Raw genomic sequence first — 22,650 nt, 5'->3', positions numbered from 1 at the left:
GTTAACAACTTAATTAATGAATTTTTCATTTCAATTATTAGAAATCTTATATCTTTATTTTATATCTCTAGGGCTTGACCACTAGACTTCCTTCATAAATAAATTCCATCTTCCCACAAGACAGGCATCTAATGGCTTATAGCTAGTTGAATTTTATTTTGAAGGCTAAATTACAGACAGATCTTTCTTCCTGAAATTAGTTAAGACTAGTTTGTGTAGAGTAAAAAATTGATTCCATGAAATCAGATATTAGATTAAAATGCTTTTAGAGCATTTTAATATAATTATAAGATGATTAAACTTAAATTCAGAAACTGAAGGGATAATTTTTTTTAATGGAACACTTATTCTAAGTAAGACTATTAAAAGATTACATTGCGTAAACAGTCTGAAATTTCAAATATAAGTAATAACATAGATTGGAAGTTCTTCCAGTGGAGATTTTTAGACATCCTAATTTTCTGAAACTGGTATATATTATAGAAGTAATTAATTGCAGATTTCTAAAGTTTTAAAAAGAATCCATTTAATCTATCTCTTGTGTATTGTAATGTAGAATGTATTCATGTCCAGATTATTTCTTTAGGTGAACTGCTTGCCTTGAATGAAAGAATATAACCGAATAACTGCATTGACTGAAAAGGTTGAATATTTCTGGCATTTGAAATGACCTTTGGCTTTCTATAACATTTATGATTTTCTTTTTGGTTTTGCAGCAGTACTTGTGTAGTTTTTGTGTATCGCTCATATTAGCTTTCTGGAATTGAGAGATGAGGTAAAGCCTGGAAAACTCCCCCAACAAGGTCAGGTTCCTGTTGACTAATTCTGTGATCACCAAGAACAGTCCCTGAGTCCTTGAGGCCAAAGGCTGTGGCACAGACTCTGCTTGGAGCTGAGTGTGGTTTCTGAGAGGCTTCGGCTCTGTGGATGAGGAGAGGCTCCAGGAAGTCTTCAGTCACACATTCACAAACAAGTGTGAGTAGAGGGTCTGTGGGTGTGATGAATGCCTGAATGACTCATGGGGGAGGGGAGGGGAGGGGAGTGTTAACAGGACTCTCCATCTGATGCCATTTGTTGTAACTTTCCTACGATATGTTTGGAAAGCCCCCCTTACGGAGGAAAGATAGGTCGATGTTTGTCTCTTTCAAAAGTGTCTGGTAGAGACCAGCATTTTCATTTTCAGAAGCCCTGAGAATCCTTTAAAGGCTATTTAACCAGTCAATGTACTGGAGCCTGTTCCCTCACCCAAAATATTGTTTATTCTCCCTCTTGGAGACTTGCACTTCCTCCAACTGCAGCTTAAATCATGGGAGGTCCAAACTGGGGTTGGCTCCTTATTTCTTCTCTCAACTGTGTCCTAGCTACCCAAGGTTAACCTCTCCATCTGGGTTCTTTATTTTAGATTTTAAATATTATTTTAAAAAGTAAATGCAGGACTTGCTTCCCCCAACCCTCTGCCATGATAAAGGTAAAAACTTCTCCTTATAGGAATGCTGGCAAAGTCAAAAGAAAACAAAATTATTTATGGCTCCACTCTACCAAAGTAAACCATCACTAATTGTTACTGTTTATTTTTTAATCCAAATCCCTCAGCTAGTACTCTTTGCCCCATGTACAGCTGTCTTATACCTTTCAGTGTGAGGTTTCATCACATGTTTATAAATCTTTTAAGAGTTATATGCATGTCCACTTTAGATAATTTGGTAAATGAAAAAAAAGTATATAGAAGAAAAAATATCCATCACCAACATTAACATTTTAGCATATTTCTCTACCAATCACAGTTCACTGTCAGCGTGAAAGGTTTCCTTTGTAACCAAAAACTTCGTAAACATTACTTTCAAAGGCTGAATAAGAGAGGACATTTTAGGGATCTATCAAAACTTTTTAAAAACAATGTCTTGAGAATATTTCCAGTATATTCCTTGGTGAGGAAACAAAGCATATGGACCATCATGGAGGAGCCTGCATCCCAGAGTGACTTCCTATGCACAATCCTGCTTCTTCCCCCTTCCTTTCATAGACTTTTGTCCCTGATAAACATCTTGTACCCACCACATCTCCAGGTCTGCTTCTCAACATCCCTATCTATGACACTCGAAAGATACTAGGAAACTTTTGTCTCTTTTTGATCTTTTCCTCCAAAGTCCTGCAAATACAGATGGTTACTGAAAATGTACCAAGATTTATCAGAAGAAATGGTAACTTGTATTCTTTTAGTCTTTTTATGTACTTCTTACCAGCTTTGTTTTATCTGTGTCTTTACAGACATTTTTATTTATTTGTAGTTTACATTGAATATTTCAAAACACAAATATTTCAAAATGATGATTATTTTTCACCTAATAAAGAATATTGAGTACCTTACTGAAGGCAAGGCACATATTAGATGCATTTCTTGTTATTGCAAGAAATAAGACTAAATGAATAAATTCTATTTATGTTATAGCAGCATACAGATGAAAAACTCCTAACCCTTCTCTGGAGTATAAGTTTTAAATTCAGAATCCAGAGAAACTCATAATTGTATCATAGAGCACACCTGGAAAGGTTAGGCAAACAAAGATCCCAACTTCTACTAGCGTTTTGGGAGAATTGCAAATGTGCTGAATTTCAAACTTAGGATTTTTGAGTTAGAAAGCTTTGATTTAATGTTCCAAATAACCCTGCATTTGCCCTAGATTTATTAACAAAAATTTACATAAAGGAAAATTCTAGTAGTTTTTCTCTGGCCATGATCAATGCAGACAAAATCATTTGCTGTTTTGATGACACAGGAAAAATTACAAATTATGATTAATTGATTTAATTTTTTATGGGATTAATAAAGCATTCTGCTTAGTATTAATGTGTGATTAGAGATGTGGCTTATTTTTTAATATAGAAAAATCCCCAAGGGGGTGATTTTATATTGTATTTCTACTTTTCTCAGTTGAATATATTTTTATTTATTTATTTATTTATTTATTTATTTATTTATTTATTTATGATAGTCACAGAGAGAGAGAGAGAGAGAGGCAGAGACACAGGCAGAGGGAGAAGCAGGCTCCATGCACCAGGAGCCCGACGTGGGATTCGATCCCAGGACTCCAGGATCGCGCCCTGGGCCAAAGGCAGGCGCCAAACCGCTGCGCCACCCAGGGATCCCTGAATATATTTTTGAGACGTCTTTTTGTTGAAGTATCACAGAGGTAAAAATGTGCACAAATCCTAAGGATAGAGTTAGATGAATTTTCACAAAGGGAATACACTCAATGGCTTGATCCAGAATTAGAAACTTGGAGGATGCCTGGGTGGCTCAGTGGTTGGGCGTCTGCCTTTAGCTCAGAGTGTGATCCTGGATTCCCGGGATTGAGTCCCACATCGGGTTCCTTGTATGGGGCCTGCTTCTCCCTCTGCCTGTGTCTCTGCCTCTCTCTTTCTCTCTCTCTCTCTCTGTGTCTCTCATGCATAAATAAATCAAATCTTTGGAAAAAAAAAAAAAGAATTAGAAACTTGGTTGCACCCCACAAGCTTCTTGTGCCTCTTCTTCTCATTTTGTCCTCTCCTTTCTTCTTCCTCTTCTTTTCCTTCTCCTTCTTCCTCTCCATCATCATCCCCTCCTCTTCCTCCTCTTCCTCCTCCTCCTCCTTTCTTCTTCTTCTTCTTCTTCTTCTTCTTCTTCTTCTTCTTCTTCTTCTTTCTTCTTCTTTCTTCTTCTTCTTCTTCTTCTTCTTCTTCTTCTTCTTCTTCTTTCTTCTTCTTCTTCTTCTTCTTCTTCTTCTTCTTCTTCTTCTTCTTTCTTCTTCTTCTCCTCCTTCTTCTTCTTCTTCTTCTTCTTCTTCTTCTTCTTCTTCTTCTTTTCTTTCTTTCTTTCTTTCTTTCTTTCTTTCTTTCTTTCTTTCTTTCTTTCTTCCTCTTCCTCTCTCCCTCCTTCTTCTCCTCCTTCATCTTCATCTTTGTCGTCTTTTATTATAATTACCTAGCGCTCATTATGACAGTGTACTCTTTAATTCCTATCCCCCATTTCACCCATCCCCCACCACTCCCCTCTAGAGATGTGAATTTTTATTTTCCTCTCCTTCCTTCCCTCTCACTCCCTACTTCCCTTCTGCCCTTCTTCTCTTTCTCCTTCCCTCTCTCCTTCCCTCTCCCTTTCTTCTCCCATTCTCTATTTTGTTCTACAGAGTTTTAAAGAGAACTTTCAAAGTATAATATTAATATATGCAATGAAAGAGTTTTCATTAAATTGTTGAGGTATTACATATTGAATTACCATTTGATGCACCATTTCCCGGATTTAAAAGAGTATGTCCATTGTTTTAACCAGACTTAAAATAGTATGTTCATGTTTTTATATAAGTTTGTTTTCCATTAAATATATCCTTGTGTAATTATTGAATACTGTTTAAAAACTTATTCACAAGAGAGTATATGTAAAAATCAGCAACCTCTCATTCATGCTTATGAGCTTTCTGAGTCCTTATCATTGAACTAGAGGTGTGAGGAAATGGTGTATTGCCAAGATATAAGTTCTGGCAGTTTTAGATATTCTCTCTGAGGAGATGTGATGACTGAGTATTATTTCTCCCAGAACTGAGCTTCTTTTTTTCCAGGTGGGCACTTTGATGAATAACATGATCAACTATATACCCTCTATATTCTCTCCAATTTGATTCTGTTTACACCAGTGAGTAGAGATAAAGACATTAATGAAATGAAGCAATTTGGACTTCGACTAGTGAGCAACGTGAGGGAGAAATACATCGAATGGTTTCAGTTACAGCGTTGGTGTAAAACAGAGAGAGTTTTACAATGAGCAGCTGGAGGGCTTGATCTCAGAATCAATAGCTCTTGCTTAAGGGACACATAGTAGAGGGTCCCACAATTCTTTGCCTGTGAAACACCAATGTTTTTCAGGCAGCTTAAATCTTTGTAGAAAAGAGAAGATGGCAGTTTGCCAATATAGGAATTTGCATCAGGGCCAAAATAGTGTCCAGAGAACAATTTGGTCTCTTTTGTAGCAATCTGGGGCCATTTTTCAGTTTCAATGTCTGACATAAGGAATGGTGAGTTGTCACCTGCTTGTTTAGATTTGCATGGAACAGGGTCATGAATGGGCTTATGAATGTAAGTTAGAACTCCTCTGGTCTGAGAGGTCTGACAATTCAAGGACTTTATATTATTCATGGCCATTCTATCACCTTTGTTAATATGCATTGACACAACTGTGTAAAAGACTGTTTTAGGGTGCGGCAATTCTTACGTACTGCCATTGATTGAAATTGTCCTTTTGAAAATATGAAGCAAAAGGATCAAGAGCTCTAATATCCTCCTTTTGACTTCTTTTTTTTTTCTTTTTTTTTAAAGTAAACTCTTCCCTCAATGTGGGGTCTGAACTCATGATTCCAAGATCAAGAGTTGCATGCTCTACCAACTGAGCCAGCCAAATGCCCTGATAACTCCCATTGGGAGTTCTGGAATGTTAGTTATGGGTAGAGAAATATGAAAGATAGGACCCAAAGGTAGTTTTGAGGGAAGATCCTGGAGAAGCTTAATTCAAAGTTAGAGAGTTTTGATTTTATTTCTTGGCGGAGGGGCACCCATAAGAATAAGAAGGGGAGTGACTCTGTATCTAAGAATAAGAAAGGGAGTGACTCTGTATCTATGAAAGAGGACATTTAATCGGACAGAAGTCTACAGGACACAACGGAGACAGAAACTTAGGGAAGGGGCAGTCAAGGTGTTAGCCCAAAGTCCAACTTCCAGAAAACTGTTACCAGCCCTAGAAAAGGCTGGGCCTGAGAGAAATCATTAAACTCTGGAAGCAAATGACATTTACTCAGACCTGGAGGACATGCCCTTAAACTGCATCTTCAGTCCAACTAGAAGATACCAGGAACCATCTTGTACAAATGAGAACAAATCTGTTAGCATAGGACAAAGTACAGCCAATGGAGACAGAACTGGCAGTGTAGGTACCTGGGCAGGGAAGTGTTGAGGGTCCCCACAAAAAAGCCACAGCCAGCCTCTTCTCAGAGCACTGAGACCCACTAGCAGACACCCCAGTGGTATCTCAGACCAGGATGTGATGCCATCCGGTATAGTCTGGCCACAACACCGGTCACAACTCCTCTTCCGACTGACTTGGTTTTGATTCCGTTTTTTAATCATTTTGACCTACCTGATCCTGTCATGGGTGTTCATGCGTGATCAAGCCACAGCTGCCTTTCTACCAGTGACAGATTGGCCCCATTGCTCCCTGACAGAGTCTCTCACTCTCATAGCTAAAGGAATCCAGGAGATATGGATATGCTATAAGTAAGTCAATGGCAGTGGGAAGGCAGAAATAGGTTTGCATTAGAGAGATCTGGAAGGTTGAATGGACAGAATTTGGTAATACATTGGGTGCAGCCATTACAGAAGAGAGAAGAGGCACAGCTGAGCCTAAGTCATGGTGATCAAACTCTTTTGAGTTCTAACGCTCAGCATATTGTCCCCAGAGAAAAGATCCATGTATGAACCTTTTGTCTATAATATCAGGAGGCTAAGAGATGTTAGCTAAAGGTTCAGAGATCTTAGCCAAAGGATAAGAACTCCTTTTGTAGAGGAAAGTCCTGAAGGTAGGACTGGATGACTTAAAAGATTCTCTCTGCTTCCTTAATATTTGAGTAGTTATAGAACTTAAATACTGCTATACTGTTGGGGCCATTGATAGTTATAAGGAAGTCAGGAGGATGAGCTGCTGTTTGCTTATGCGAGACACTAGGGAGTATAAGGGGGCAATGCATTTTGTCTTAGACTTGATCAATCTTTTTTTTATTGTTTTTTTAAAGATTTTATTTATTTATTCATGAGAGACACAGAGAGAGAGAGGCAGGCAGAGACACAGGCAGAGGGGAAGCAGGCTCCATGCAGGGAGCCGGACGTGGGACTCGATCCCGGGTCTCCAGGATCACGCCCTGGGCCAAAGGCAGATGCTCAACCGCAGAGCCACCCAGGTGTCTCAGACCTGATCAATCTTAAATGCTGGTAGGACATTCATAAGGGGATATTGAACAGATTATTAAAGACACACTTTGGTAAAGTGTTTAGTGCATTAGATTGGCACTGTCTAATATGGCAGCCATTTACCAAATGTGACCAGTAAGGACTTGAAAGAAGCATTTGCTAAGCTTCATTGAGATGTTCTGTAAGTGGAAAGTAAACATTCATTTTGAAGACAGTCCACAAAACAAGACAAAAGAAGATGAATATCTCACTTTTAAAATATTGATTACACCTGATGTGATGAGCACTGGGTGTTATATGCAACTGATAAATCATTGAACACTACAAAAAATAAAATACTGATTATATGTTGAAATCATAATATTTTGGATATCTTGGGTTCAGTAATATATATGTTATTATTTATTAGTTTCAGAGGTAGAATTTAGTGATTCATCAGTTGTATATAACACCTAGTGGTCATTACATCAAGTGCCCTCCTTAATGCCCATCACCCAATTATCCCCTCCTCTCATTTACCTCCTCTCCAGCAACCCTCAGTTTGTTTCCTAGAGTTCAGAGTCTCTTATGGTTTGCCTCCCTTTCAATTTTCATCTTATCTCTCTAATATATATTATGAAATATATACTCACTTCTTTTAAAATGTGTCTACTAGAAAATTTCACAGTACATATGTGGCTGATATTTGTGGCTTGCATTATATTTCTATTGGACAGTGCTTTTCTAAATAATGCTTGTGGGTAGTTACTGGTGACAATGTGGGAAGGATGGAGGTCTCTGTGGGGAGGGTATAGAAAGGGAAGTGTGAAAGAATGAGGACATAATTGTGGAAAATGTCCACATTCATAGGCCTAAAAAGAGAAGGAGGCTGGGAAGGAGCTGGAGAATGAACAGAAAGGGTGAAGAAGGTGCTGTCACAGGAAGGAGAGGAAGAGGGAGCTCTAGGGAGAGGGTCTAGAGAATAGGATTGCCCTAATTTGGCAATAATTCTCCAGCTGCAATAATTCTATTGTTGTTGGAAAGCATATGGATGTTTTTACACCAGAAAGTTAAATAATAGAATATTAATTTTAGGAAGATGATTTTGGCAACAAAATAAAGCATTGAGTTAAGAGAAAAGTTGAAGTCCAGGTGGTCAGTTAGAAAGTTAGGTAATAAGAGCAACCCTGAAACCCTTAAGCATCTATAAAGCTGAACAGCAAAGAATCATTTTCACTTAGAAAGAACTTTCTATTTTATTTTCTTGCAGTGAAAAATGAGGTGAGTAAGATTTTGGTAATTTAAAGCATGTTTCTTCTGTTTATAGAATCCAGGAAAATGGGTTGCAATGAAAATCGATGCCATAGATGATTAAAGATAGTTTGTGTGAGAAAAATGTAAAGAAACTAAGGACACACAAAATATGGGATTTCTAAGAAACAATGCTTGTCTTTTTGTATAATTGTCCCACGTAGGAAAAAAGAGAAAGGAACATTATTCCCCATCCTTGAGAACATGACAGCAGAAAAGAATGGTTTCCAAAGAGATTTTCTGGAGACTCTGGCTCTGTAACTTATGACCATTTCAGATACTTGTGTTTACAAATTGAACCTACTGCATCCTAGGATGTCCATTAAGCAGACATTTTGGTACATGAAATGATTTATTGGGAGCTCCGTTAGGGCAAAGAATAGATGGAAGTCTATAAAAGTACAAAATTCAGGGTTATCAAGTAAAATGGGCTGAACATTCCTATTTCAACTTGCATTATAAAAGGAAAAAAGGAAAAAGTGATGGTAAAAGAAAATGAGTGGAAGTGGTCATATGAGGAAATGAAACAAAAGAGAAGTGGTGGATCCATTAAAGACATTTGGAAAATAGGTCAAATGGAGCATATGAATCAGACGCTGTGCTAGAGAATTAGGATAAAAGCCGTATCTGTTGCAGATTATTACTCATAATAATAAATAGCAGTAGTTAACATTTATTAAGCATATATTATTTACCATCTAGTGTTTGTTATAAGTTTTCACCTACTTATTTATCACAATAACCTCACACTATGTATTATCTCAACGTCATAGATGAAGCACTATGAGATTAGGTAATTTGCCCAAGGTCACACATCTAGCTCACTATATCCCACTGCCTCCCGAAATGTCAGGAGGACATAAGTTGTATCAGGAAGCATTGCCAGGGTTATGCTACAGTAACAAATGGCTCCAAAAATCCTGGTGGTATCTAGCAATAAGGATTGTTTCTTTCTTTTTTAACTTCATTATGGGACACTTAGTCTACTTCATTTGTGGCTTTTGTCCCAAGAAGCAATCCCTCCCCAAGGTGCTGTTTCGAGGTCTTTAGGCAGAGGAAATATAAAGCAACGAAAGAAACAACCACGTGATGACTCTTACAGCTCCTCGTGGAAATGGAACATAGCACTTTTTCTCACATTTCTTTGGCTTTAGTAAGTCATGTGACGAGCCTGTCAATGGTGTGAGAAGTACAATACCTTGGAGTTAGAGGGCCTTTCGACTAAGAGGACCCACAAGGAGAGATTTTTGCCTTTTTGTTGTTGTTGTTGTTATATGAATTTTTAGCTTTGTAAGGATGCAAATAAAGGAATAGTTGATCTGACTTTGTTTCGCACCAAGGAGTTAATGTTATTACCCTGAAAATAATTCCTGGCTGTCAGTATTGAATGGGGAGTGACAGAGTACTGGAGAGTGATGCAAATGGAGGGCTATGAAATTGAGAGTAGCTACCTCTCATCAGGACCAGGAAGGGCAGTGAGGCCACAGCCTAAATCCCTGCTGAGCAAGGCACGTGGGAGGGAGACCGAATTTCAATAATATATAAATTCTCACATGACCAAAGGGAAGGACTGACTAGGTTAGGAGCTGGTAGGGAAGGTTAGGTCAAGCAAGGAGATGGCAATCTCAGGATTTGGTGAAGGCTGAAGGCTTAGTTCAAGGGGGAAGGGCATGCCTTGAGTTCCTTTGTCTGAAAACCTCTCCCCTTCATGAATTCCTGGGGAGTATACTATTAATTAATGGAAATGTATGCAAAAGAGGAACATTTATAGGTAGTTTTATTTATTAAAATGTAGAGAGATAATGGGCCCAACCAAATCTATAAGAACCAAGCAATTAGAACGTGAACCCATGCAGACAGTTAGGTAGAGAGCAGACACATGAGAAAAGGGGAAGGACAATTTAATTCTTGAATTAATGTTAAATTCAGCCTGATTTTTTGGGCAAATTGCTCATTTTTATGCAAATAAATCTGTTTTAAAAGACTAAAAATATTTCCACAAAGATGTAAATTGTTCTTGATGAATACAATAAAAGCAAGTAATGATCACTTTTTAGAACTTAGAATAAATTCACATCAGGTGAGGGTATAACATTTAGAAATAAGACAATTTTCCTTTCCAATGTTAAAGAATTCTAAAGTCTACAGCAGTAAATTGGAACATTTGGGGAACGGAGACAGAAATAAGATTTAATGTCATCACTCATATATGCGAAAAGTTCTAATTTTTGTACATTCTTTATAGCATTTTCCCACATACATAAAAAAGCTGTGTAATTACAGATTCCATTTTCCACAAACAATTTTCCATGTTGAAGCACTGTCTTTATGATTATAATGGTTGCAAAATAGTCCACTGCATAGATTTAACATCATTCACTTAGTTTCTTTCAGTTTTCATCCTTATTAATAATACTGAGGGGATCCCTGGGTGGCTCTGTGGTTTAGCACCTGCCTTTGGCCTAGGGCATGATCCTGGAGTCCCGGGATCGAGTCCCATGTCGGGCTCCCTGCATGGAGCCTGCTTCTCCCTCTGCCTGTGTCTCTGCCTCTCTCTCGGTGTGTCTTTCATAAATAAATAAATAAAAATCTTAAAAAAAATACTGCAAAATCTCAGGGTTATGAAATCCAGCCCCCAGTTGGGCTCTGTTCTCAGCGTGGAGTCTGCTTACATTTCTCTCTCTCCCACTCCATCTGCCCCTCCACCTGGCTCTGTCTGTCTCTGTCTCTCTCAAATAAATAGATCTTTAAAAAAATTAAAAGTACCACAGTAGATGGCTATGCAGAGTATATGTATTAAATTTCTTTTTGGTGGTTGTTGTGGAAACATTCCAAAACTGGGGTTACTGGGCTAGAGGTTATAAACACTTTATGTCTACGTGTAAATTGATTTAAAAAATTGCTACATCAATTTAACTAAAATGTGAATATAATTTACTACACCCTCTCTGGGTTCAGGAATTATATTGAAAGGCCATATAAATGGAAAAACCAATGGAAAAATATAATACTTCATGTTAATTTGTATGTTTGGATACTTGCGAGGCTGAATAGTATTTCCTGTGTTTATTTAACAGCCTGGATCATCATTCATCCATTCAACCCTCCTTTCACTCAGTCACCGCATGAGTCTTTTTTTGAGCACCCACAATATATGTGTCACAATGTATGTGCCAGGCACTGTCTTCGTTTCTGAGCACAGGACAATGGAGAAAACAGAAATCCCTGTCCTTATGGATTTTGTATTCTAAGATAAAGAAGACAATAAACGTAACAAGTATTAAAATTGTGTAGTATGTTGGGGGTCGTATGTGGCTCGGTGGTTGAGAGTCTGCCTTTGGCTCAGGTCCTGATCCTGGGGTCCTGGGATGGAGGACCACATCAGGCTCCCTGCAGGGAGCCTGCTTCTCCCTCTGCCTATGTCTCTGTGTCTCTCATGAATAAATAAAATCTTTAAAAAAAATTGTGTAGTATGTTGAATATTGTAACTACTAGAGAAAAAATAAAGCAGGATAGTAAGAATAAGAAATGTGTTGGGAAGAAGTTGCATTTGTGAGTAGGGGTAGCAGGGAGAAATAATGTTTGAACAAAGACTTGAAGGAGACTGGGGCAGGTCCCACGGAGGTATTTGGGGAAAATGTTGAACTGGAAGCCTGAGGTTGTCCTAATCTGGGAGGAGAGGCCTGTCTGATGTGTTGGAGAAGCAGGAGGGCCAGTTCCTCACGGGTGGGTGAGACCTTGGCTTTTACTCTCATGATGTTCGTTTGTTTGCCCAGTAGAAGGAGAACAAGGAGAGAAAATATAAAGAAACCCAGCGGAAGAAAAAGTTTCAAGAGAGAGGTTGCCAACAAAACCAAAATTAGCCAACATATCCAGGGAGAAGAAAATGGAACTAAGACAACCACGTTCAATAAAGATGAAGGTGGCCAGAGCTCAGTCACATGGTCACACTCCCCTAAAGAGAGGCGCTAAATGGAGTTTAGCGGGGACCCCGGAATGAAGAGAATACTGATTGCTTATAAAAAGCTTGCCAGCTTTGATACATGCAATGTGGAATCAACGGCGTCATTATCAACTGGGATGACTGGGAAACTATACCAGGCCCTTCCCCAAAATGCAAGATCAAAATATCAAGGGATGGGTCCCCTGAATATGTTTTCTGGGTGACTGTGTTGGACACCCAGATGATTTGGAAACCACTGAATGAGTAATCTATCCTTTGGAACTAAAAATATATCAAAAAACAGTTCTTAAAAAAAAAAAAAAAAAAAAAAAAAAGGAATAAAGTGGCTCTTGCTATGACACAGAACAACCACAAGGTGGCAGAAGAACTCCATTCGTAAGCCCCTTGGCTGCTTGCTTCACTTCTTATTTCTCCAGCTCTAACCCCTCTTTTTTTTCTTTTGTAGTCTGTTGGCTTGAAATATACGGAAATTAAGTTCCTTTAAAGGATTGATGCTAATATCCTACATAGATCTCAATATTTAAAAAAATGTATCGAGAAAAGTACTAGAGTATTAAATTAAATTAGTGAACTGTTCAGAATGAATGCCATTTAATATAGCTTTTTGTTTTATGTTGAAGCAAAACATATTAACTGAATAAAACTGGATAATGGGAGGTCAAATAACCATAAGAAACTTTTTTTACTGCTTAGTAGGTAAGTTTTGAGGCACAGATTTTATAGACATTATTAATATGTATGCCAAATTTATTCTCAAGAAAAACCTAAATTTTTACTTTGTAAAGCTAAAACCTCTAATGGTATTTTTTTTTTTTATTTTTTTTTATTTTTTTTTTTTTTTTTTTTTTTTTATTTTTTTTTTTTTATTGGTGTTCAATTTTCTAACATACAGAATAACACCCAGTGCCCGTCACCCGTTCACTCCCACCCCCCGCCCTCCTCCCCTTCTACCACCCCTAGTTCGTTTCCCAGAGTTAGCAGTCTTTATGTTCTGTCTCCCTTTCTGATATTTCCCACACATTTCTTCTCCCTTCCCTTATTTTCCCTTTCACTATTATTTATATTCCCCAAATGAATGAGAACATATAATGTTTGTCCTTCTCCGACTGACTTACTTCACTCAGCATAATACCCTCCAGTTCCATCCACGTTGAAGCAAATGGTGGGTATTTGTCATTTCTAATAGCTGAGTAATATTCCATTGTATACATAAACCACATCTTCTTTATCCATTCATCTTTCGTTGGACACCGAGGCTCCTTCCACAGTTTGGCTATCGTGGCCATTGCTGCTAGAAACATCGGGGTGCAGGTGTCCCAGCGTTTCATTGCATTTGTATCTTTGGGGTAAATCCCCAACAGTGCAATTGCTGGGTCGTAGGGCAGGTATATTTTTAACTGTTTGAGGAACTTCCACACAGTTTTCCACAGTGGCTGCACCAGTTCACATTCCCACCAACAGTGTAAGAGGGTTCCCTTTTCTCCACATCCTCTCCAACATTTGTGGTTTCCTGCCTTGTTAATTTTTCCCATTCTCACTGGTGTGAGGTGGTATCTCATTGTGGTTTTGATTTGTATTTCCCTGATGGCAAGTGATGCAGAGCATTTTCTCATGTGCATGTTGGCCATGTCTATGTCTTCTTCTGTGAGATTTCTGTTCATGTCTTTTGCCCATTTCATGATTGGATTGTTTGTTTCTTTGGTGTTGAGTTTAATAAGTTCTTTATAGATCTTGGAAACTAGCCCTTTATCTGATATGTCATTTGCAAATATCTTCTCCCATTCTGTAGGTTGTCTTTGAGTTTTGTTGACTGTATCCTTTGCTGTGCAAAAGCTTCTTATCTTGATGAAGTCCCAATAGTTCATTTTTGCTTTTGTTTCTTTTGCCTTCGTGGATGTATCTTGCAAGAAGTTACTATGGCCGAGTTCAAAAAGGGTGTTGCCTGTGTTCTTCTCTAGGATTTTGATGGAATCTTGTCTCACATTTAGATCTTTCATCCATTTTGAGTTTATCTTTGTGTATGGTGAAAGAGAGTGGTCTAGTTTCATTCTTCTGCATGTGGATGTCCAATTTTCCCAGCACCATTTATTGAAGAGACTGTCTTTCTTCCAATGGATAGTCTTTCCTCCTTTATCGAATATTAGTTGCCCATAAAGTTCAGGGTCCACTTCTGGATTCTCTATTCTGTTCCACTGATCTATGTGTCTGTTTTTGTGCCAGTACCACACTGTCTTGATGACCACAGCTTTGTAGTACAACCTGAAATCTGGCATTGTGATGCCCCCAGATATGGTTTTCTTTTTTAAAATTCCCCTGGCTATTCGGGGTCTTTTCTGATTCCACACAAATCTTAAAATAATTTGTTCTAACTCTCTGAAGAAAGTCCATGGTATTTTGATAGGGATTGCATTAAACGTGTATATTGCCCTGGGTAACATTGACATTTTCACAATATTAATTCTGCCAATCCATGAGCATGGAATATTTTTCCATCTCTTTGTGTCTTCCTCAATTTCTTTCAGAAGTGTTCTATAGTTTTGAGGGTATAGATCCTTTACATCTTTGGTGAGGTTTATTCCTAGGTATCTTATGCTTTTGGGTGCAATTGTAAATGGGATTGACTCCTTAATTTCTCTTTCTTCAGTCTCATTGTTAGTGTATAGAAATGCCACTGACTTCTGGGCATTGATTTTGTATCCTGCCACGCTACCGAATTGCTGTATGAGTTCTAGCAATCTTGGGGTGGAGACTTTTGGGTTTTCTATGTAGAGTATCATGTCATCGGCGAAGAGGGAGAGTTTGACTTCTTCTTTGCCAATTTGAATGCCTTTAATGTCTTTTTGTTGTCTGATTGCTGAGGCTAGGACTTCCAGTACTATGTTGAATAGCAGTGGTGAGAGTGGACATCCCTGTCTTGTTCCTGATCTTAGGGGAAAGGCTCCCAGTGCTTCCCCATTGAGAATGATATTTGCTGTGGGCTTTTCATAGATGGCTTTTAAGATGTCGAGGAATGTTCCCTCTATCCCTACACTCTGAAGAGTTTTGATCAGGAATGGATGCTGTATTTTGTCAAATGCTTTCTCTGCATCCAATGAGAGGATCATATGGTTCTTGGTTTTTCTCTTGCTGATATGATGAATCACATTGATTGTTTTACGGGTGTTGAACCAGCCTTGTGTCCCAGGGATAAATCCTACTTGGTCATGGTGAATAATTTTCTTAATGTACTGTTGGATCCTATTGGCCAGTATCTTGTTGAGAATTTTTGCATCCATGTTCATCAGGGATATTGGTCTGTAATTCTCCTTTTTGGCGGGGTCTTTGTCTGGCTTTGGAATTAAGGTGATGCTGGCTTCATAGAACGAATTTGGAAGTACTCCATCTCTTTCTATCTTTCCAAACAGCTTTAGGAGAATAGGTATGATTTCTTCTTTAAACGTTTGATAAAATTCTCCTGGGAAGCCATCTGGCCCTGGACTCTTGTGTCTTGGGAGGTTTTTGATGACTGCTTCAATTTCCTCCCTGGTTATTGGCCTGTTCAGGTTTTCTATTTCTTCCTGTTCCAGTTTTGGTAGTTTGTGGCTTTCCAGGAATGCGTCCATTTCTTCTAGATTGCCTAATTTATTGGCGTATAGCTGTTCATAATAGGTTTTTAAAATCGTTTGTATTTCCTTGGTGTTGGTAGTGATCTCTCCTTTCTCATTCATGATTTTATTAATTTGAGTCTTCTCTCTCTTCTTTTTAATAAGGCTGGCTAATGGTTTATCTATCTTATTAATTCTTTCAAAGAACCAACTCCTGGTTCTGTTGATCTGTTCCACAGTTCTTCTGGTCTCGATTTCGTTGAGTTCTGCTCGAATCTTTATTAGCTCCCTTCTTCTCTTGGGTGTAGGATCTATTTGCTGTTTTTTCTCTAGCTCCTTTATGTGTAAGGTTAGCTTTTGTATTTGAGTTCTTTCCAGTTTTTGAATGGATGCTTGTATTGCGATGTATTTCCCCCTTAGGACTGCTTTTGCTGCATCCCAAAGATTTTGAACGGTTGTATCTTCATTCTCATTAGTTTCCATGAATCTTTTTAATTCTTCCTTAATTTCCTGGTTGACCCTTTTATCTTTTAGCAGGATGGTCCTTAACCTCCATGTGTTTGAGGTCCTTCCAAACTTCTTGTTGTGATTTAGTTCTAATTTCAAGGCATTATGGTCCGAGAATATGCAGGGGACAATCCCAATCTTTTGGTATCGGTTCAGACCCGATTTGTGACCCAATATGTGGTCTATTCTGGAGAAAGTTCCATGTGCGCTTGAGAAGAATGTGTATTCAGTTGAGTTTGGATGTAAAGTTCTGTAGATATCTGTGAAATCCATCTGGTCCAGTGTATCATTTAAAGCTCTCGTTTCTTTGGAGATGTTTTGCTTAGAAGACCTATCGAGTATAGAAAGAGCTAGATTGAAGTCACCAAGTATAAGTGTATTATTATCTAAGTATTTCTTCACTTTGGTTAATAATTGATTTATATATTTGGCAGCTCCCACATTCGGAGCATATATATTGAGGATTGTTAAGTCCTCTTGTTGAATAGATCCTTTAAGTATGATATAGTGTCCCTCTTCATCTCTCACTACAGTCTTTGGGGTAAATTTTAGTTTATCTGATATAAGGATGGCTACCCCTGCTTTCTTTTGAGGACCATTCGAATGGTAAATGGTTCTCCAACCTTTTATTTTCAGGCTGTAGGTGTCCTTCTGTCTAAAATGAGTCTCTTGTAGACAGCAAATAGATGGGTCCTGCTTTTTTATCCAGTCTGAAACCCTGCGCCTTTTGATGGGGTCATTAAGCCCGTTCACATTCAGAGTTACTATTGAGAGATATGAGTTTAGTGTCATCATGATATCTATTCAGTCTTTGTTTTTGTGGACTGTTCCACTGAACTTCTTCTTAAAGGGGAATTTTAAGAGGCCCCCTTAAAATTTCTTGCAGAGCTGGTTTGGAGGTCACATATTCTTTTAGTTGCTGCCTGTCTTGGAAGCTCTTTATCTCTCCTTCCATTTTGAATGAGAGCCTTGCTGGATAAAGTATTCTTGGTTGCATGTTCTTCTCATTTAGGACCCTGAATATATCCTGCCAGCCCTTTCTGGCCTGCCAGGTCTCTGTGGAGAGGTCTGCTGTTACCCTAATACTCCTCCCCATAAAAGTCAGGGATTTCTTGTCTCTTGCTGCTTTAAGGATCTTCTCCTTATCTTTGGAATTTGCAAGCTTCACAATTAAATGTCGAGGTGTTGAACGGTTTTTATTGATTTTAGGGGGGGATCTCTCTATTTCCTGGATCTGAATGCCTGTTTCCCTTCCCAGATTAGGAAAGTTTTCAGCTAGAATTTGTTCAAATACATATTCTGGCCCTCTGTCCCTTTCGGCGCCCTCGGGAACCCCAATTAAACGTAGGTTTTTCTTCCTCAGGCTGTCGTTTATTTCCCTTAATCTATCTTCATGGTCTTTTAATTGTTTGTCTCTTTTTTCCTCAGTTTCCCTCTTTGCTGTCAACTTGTCTTCTAGGTCACTCACTCGTTCTTCCACCTCGTTAACCCTCGTCGTTAGGACTTCTAGTTTGGATTGCATCTCATTCAATTGGTTTTTAATTTCTGCCTGATTAGCTCTAAATTCTGCAGTCATGAAGTCTCTTGAGTCCTTTATACTTTTTTCTAGAGCCACCAGTAGCTGTATAATAGTGCTTCTGAATTGGCTTTCTGACATTGAATTGTAATCCAGATTTTGTAACTCTGTGGGAGAGAGGACTGTTTCTGATTCTTTCTTTTGAGGTGAGGTTTTCCTTCTAGTCATTTTGCTCAGTGCAGAGTGGCCAAAAACAAGTTGTATTGGGAAAAAGAGAAAAAGAGAGGAGAGAAAGAAGGAAAGAAAAGAGAAAGAGAAAAAAAAAGGGAATAAAAAGAAAAAAAAACGAAAAGAAAAAAAAAAAAAAAAAGAAGAAAAAGAGAAAGAAAAAGAAAGGAGAAAAAAAGGGGGTGGGGGAAGGAAACAAATCAAAAAGCAAAACAAAACAAAAACAAAAACAAAAACAAACAAACAAAAAAAGAACCACCGGGGAGTATCTTCTGATTCTGTGTTCTTTAAGTCCCTTGGCTTCTCCTGGAAGTTGTCAGTCTAGCTGGTGTTCTGGGGGAGGGGCCTGCTGTGCTGATTTTCAGGTGTTAGCAGTTGGGGGAGCTGCTGTGCCCCCGCCTGGTGCAGGGCTCGGTGGGGGTTGTTTACCCCGTGAGGCCGCAGGAGGAACAGCCCCAGTGGCGGGGCAGCTCTGGAAACCAGGATTCAGCTCCGGCAGGAACTCCGTCTGCAGGGCCTGGAGGCTCCGGGGCGGGGCCGCTGCTCTGCTCAGCTGGGGCAGGAGCGTCCTTGCTGTCCTGGGCCCTCCCGGCCTCTGCCTGTCCCGGGGGAGGCGGGATCCTGGGCTGTGTCCCGGCGCCCTGTGCTCCGGGGCCTGCGCTGTTGGATTCGCGCTCCCGGGCCGCGCAACCCCCTCCGCGGAGCTGCCGCCCGAGCCCCTCCGAGCTGCTCCTGGAACCGCGCAGCCCCCTCCGCACGGAGCCTCTTCTTCTGCCCGAGCCCCTCCGAGCTGCTCCCGGGGCCCCGCAGCCCCCTCCGCGGAGCCGCCCCCGAGCCCCTTCAGCTGCTCCGGGTCCCGCCGGGTCCCGCCGTGCGCGCTGCAGCCCTTAGGGAGCTCGGCGCACTCTCCTGGGCGCGCAGTTGCTCTGTTACTGTCCCCGGGAGCCCGAGGGCATCCCCGCCCTCCTGGTCCTGCTCCAACTCCCCTCGAGCCCCTTTCCGCCCGGGAAGGTCGGTGCAGCTCCTGCGTCTCCGGGACGGGGCTCTCCTGTCCTGGGGACACTCGCCCCGGCCTCAGCCCGGCTCCTCGCGGGGCCCCTCCCCCTTGGAGGCCTTTGTTCCTTTATTTCTTTTTCCCCGTCTTCCTACCTTGATAGAAGCGCGAACTCTTCTCACTGTAGCGTTCCAGCTGGTCTCTCTTTGAATCTCAGGCCGAATTCATAGATTTTCAGGATAATTTGAAGGTTTTCTAGGTAGTTTGGTGGAGACAGGTGATTTGGAGACCCTACTCCTCCGCCATCTTGCTCCTCCCCCTATTTTTTTTTTTTAAATACTGAATTCCAACAAGAAATGTCCTGGATTCTGAAGAGTCAAAGGCTACTGGATTCAAACAGGTACAGATCCTGTATGAATCCAGGTTCTATCTCTTTGGAGATTGACCTTGAGCAAATTTCTTAGCACTGCTCTGCTTCTGTTATAAAATGATGTAATAATGCCCAGACTATAAGGTTGCAGTGAAGAGTCGATGTCACAGGCAAGTGCATCCTATGACATTTATGCATCCCAAATTAGGAAAATAAATTAGAAAATTCCTTCCTCTTTCCAATTTTTCCAAACAGCATTGTTATTTGTGTCTTAAGGAGAGGGAGAAGGCTGAAACACACATAATCTAGTTCAGATGTTCACAAACATCATGCTGCTAAAAGATTTCAGAGGTGAAAACCTGTGTTCACTGTTCTGAAATATCGCTCTACTTCCTGTTAGAAAACACAATATCCTTTGAGATGCATTTTTTTTTTTTTTTGGCTGTATGTGCTGTAATTATACGTTTGTTATATAAAGGATATAATGACTTATGCTCTACGGTGTTATTCAATATGTCATAGGAAAAGGAGAATGAAGAAGAATGTGTCTTCTCAGCAGGCAAGGATTGTCCTCTTTATCCTTTATCCTCTTTATCCTTGCATGTAATTTACTAAAGAGCTGACAAAGTCACAGCACAGGTGACCTCTCACTGGATTATTCTGCAGACAGGGAAGAAACTGAAACTGAGCCCACTGAGCCTATGCTTTCCAACTTGGGTCCACGTAAGAAATTCGATGGGGTTATTCATATTCTTCATTTCCATGCTGTGAAAGAAAAGGGTTGCTTATAAGAAGAAGACGTTAAGGCCAGTGTTCTAGGCAAGGCTACCGGCAAAGATGCCATGAGGATGCTTGGCGACCCAATATGTAAACACTGAAATGGCTTCAGATCCATCTTTCATGTGGCTGTAGGGAAGGAGGTCATTGAAACACAGACAGAAGAACGGTCTGGAAAATAATGAGGCAGTGGGAAAATATAGGGAGTTTGTGTTGCGGAGGAAAGGGCTTTTTATGTGAAATACATCTAGCAATATATATATATTTTTAAAGATTTTACCTATTTATCTGAAAGAGAGAGAGACACACACAGAGCATTCATGTGCATGAAGGGTGGGGGCAGGACAGGAAGTCTCAAACCGATTCCCTGCTGAGCAGAGAGCCTGACTTGGGGCTCCATCCCAGAACCCTGAGACCATGACCTGAGCCAAAGGCAGGTGCTTAACCAATTGAGCCACACAAGTGTCCTTAGTAATATTTTGATATATATGATTTAATTGTAAGTAAATTTTGTAATAACCATCTTTAATTCTAAGGATTGAAAATGTTAAGAGGATTTTAAATTTATAGTTAATTTTGTTACAGTAGCTTGATGGACTTGGACATTATGTTTCTTAAGTCCATTTGGTGACCTTGAGGAGCAGAGGGGAATACTTTAGAAGAACTTGATTGGGAGTAGGGGAGACCCTGGATTTCAAGGAGCACCTCTTTATTCTTAACTATCAAATATTGCCTGTAGTGCCTGATGTCTACTTCTCAGCTAGTTAGCAATCCTAAATATGGAAATTGCCTTAGTAAAGTGTTCAGAGCATGTTCTAAATGTAATTGTGTAAAGAAGATTTTAAGATTCCCAAGGCAGAGGAGCCAATGTCTTGCTTCTTCAATTGGAAAGCCTGGAATAATCTTAGCCTCCACTGTGGAAATTCTTCTTGTTCTCAAGGTCTCTATAATGAGATATTTCCATCCTATTTTTCCAGACTATATGAGTTAAAACACTTTTTCCTTTCTCTGTGTCCACATATTCATTAGTTTATCAAGTGGTATCCAGAAACACAGCTGCTTCTTACAACTTCTGACATTGGCATATAGTTATTTGTCTGGCATTTTTCTCAACTGCTAATACCAAAGAAAATCCAGAATGGTTTCTCTCTCTCTCTCTCTGCTCTTTCTCTCTTTTTGTCTGTCTTTATTGTGGCAAAATAGCATGTAAAATTGATCATTTTCAACATTTAAGTATATGATTCATAACATTAAGTATATTTTTACATTTTTGTACAACCATCACCACTCTAGATTTTTTTTTGTGTGTGTGGATGTTTTACATATAAAATCATATCATCTGTAAATAGAGATAAATTTACTTCTTCATCTCCAATTTGGATGCCTTTTATTTCTTTTTCTTGCCTAATTGCTCTGGCCAGAACTTCCACTACTGTGTTGAATTGAAGCCAGAAACAAAAGAACAAATATTATAGGATTCCATTTATTTGAAGATATAGAATAGTCAAATTCACAGAGATAGAAAGTAGAAGAGTGTCTAGGGGCTCTGGGGAGGAAATAATGAGTTATTATTCAACAAGTATGGAGTATCTGTTGTAGATGATGAAAAGGTTTGGACATGGTATACAAGCTTTTTGCTCAGGCTTTACTTTTAGAGGAAAACAGTCAATATATGATGTCATTTTGTTATGATTATAGAACAGGAATCTGGGGACCAAGCGTTAGAACTAGGATTAGCTCTTTAACCATCACTCCCAATGACTCACTTGGGGAGCAGATTTGTCCTCACAATCTTAGGCTGTTCCAGAATAGGACCCAGTGAGCCTTCCACTGGATGAAGCTGTACTACTCCTAATCACTCTTTGATCCTCATATTGGGGGATCAGCAGGTAAAAACAAGAATTATTATACTGGTGGGGCACTTGAGTCTGATTAACCCAACGAAGCAGCACTGTTGTTATACAAAGGGACCAGAGAGGAGTAGCTTTGGATTTTGGGAATTCACTGAGTTGCCGTCGATGCTTCCATGTCCAGTGACAGCTGTGAATAGGCCATTGAGTAATCTTGGCCAAGTCAAAAAAAAAACAAGATTCAGATTTCTAAAGGATATGGGTCTAGATTATCTGACCAGAAAAGCAACCAAGAGCTGCCAAAAGACTGCCCAAGATTGAGGGAACTTGAAAATTGTTGATATAGATTGATGGTGGATATATCAGTCCTAGCCTCAGGCCAACTGCAATACCCAGGATTGTTACGTCAATCCACTGTATTAGGTCTTCTTAGCTTGAAGGGTACTCAAACATTTTGGACGTTAAAGAAGGCACTCCAGGAACCATGTAATGCTAGAGGAGGGCTATATTGGACATAATACCATCTTTTAGTTCATCTACTTCTGTGACCTCTAGTTCTGTGCAGGACTTGACTAGACCT

General features: G+C 39.6%; 1 long non-coding RNA gene across 1 annotated transcript in view; it reads left to right on the top strand.

The window, feature by feature from the left end:
• The first annotated feature begins 759 nt into the window (after nucleotides 1–759).
• LOC144301618 (uncharacterized) overlaps nucleotides 760–22,650 on the top strand; it is a 52,075-nt gene continuing 30,184 nt past the window's right edge. Inside the window, exons 1-2 of the long non-coding RNA XR_013368376.1 lie at nucleotides 760–979; nucleotides 3,002–3,191. This is a non-coding gene — a long non-coding RNA (uncharacterized LOC144301618). The remainder of the gene's footprint in view (nucleotides 980–3,001; nucleotides 3,192–22,650) is intronic.

This window comes from Canis aureus, chromosome 30 (genome assembly GCF_053574225.1).
Source record: "Canis aureus isolate CA01 chromosome 30, VMU_Caureus_v.1.0, whole genome shotgun sequence".
Classification (NCBI taxonomy): domain Eukaryota; kingdom Metazoa; phylum Chordata; class Mammalia; order Carnivora; family Canidae; genus Canis; species Canis aureus.
Note: the sequence above shows the minus strand (reverse complement) of the source record. Positions and strands in the feature narration are given on the sequence as shown.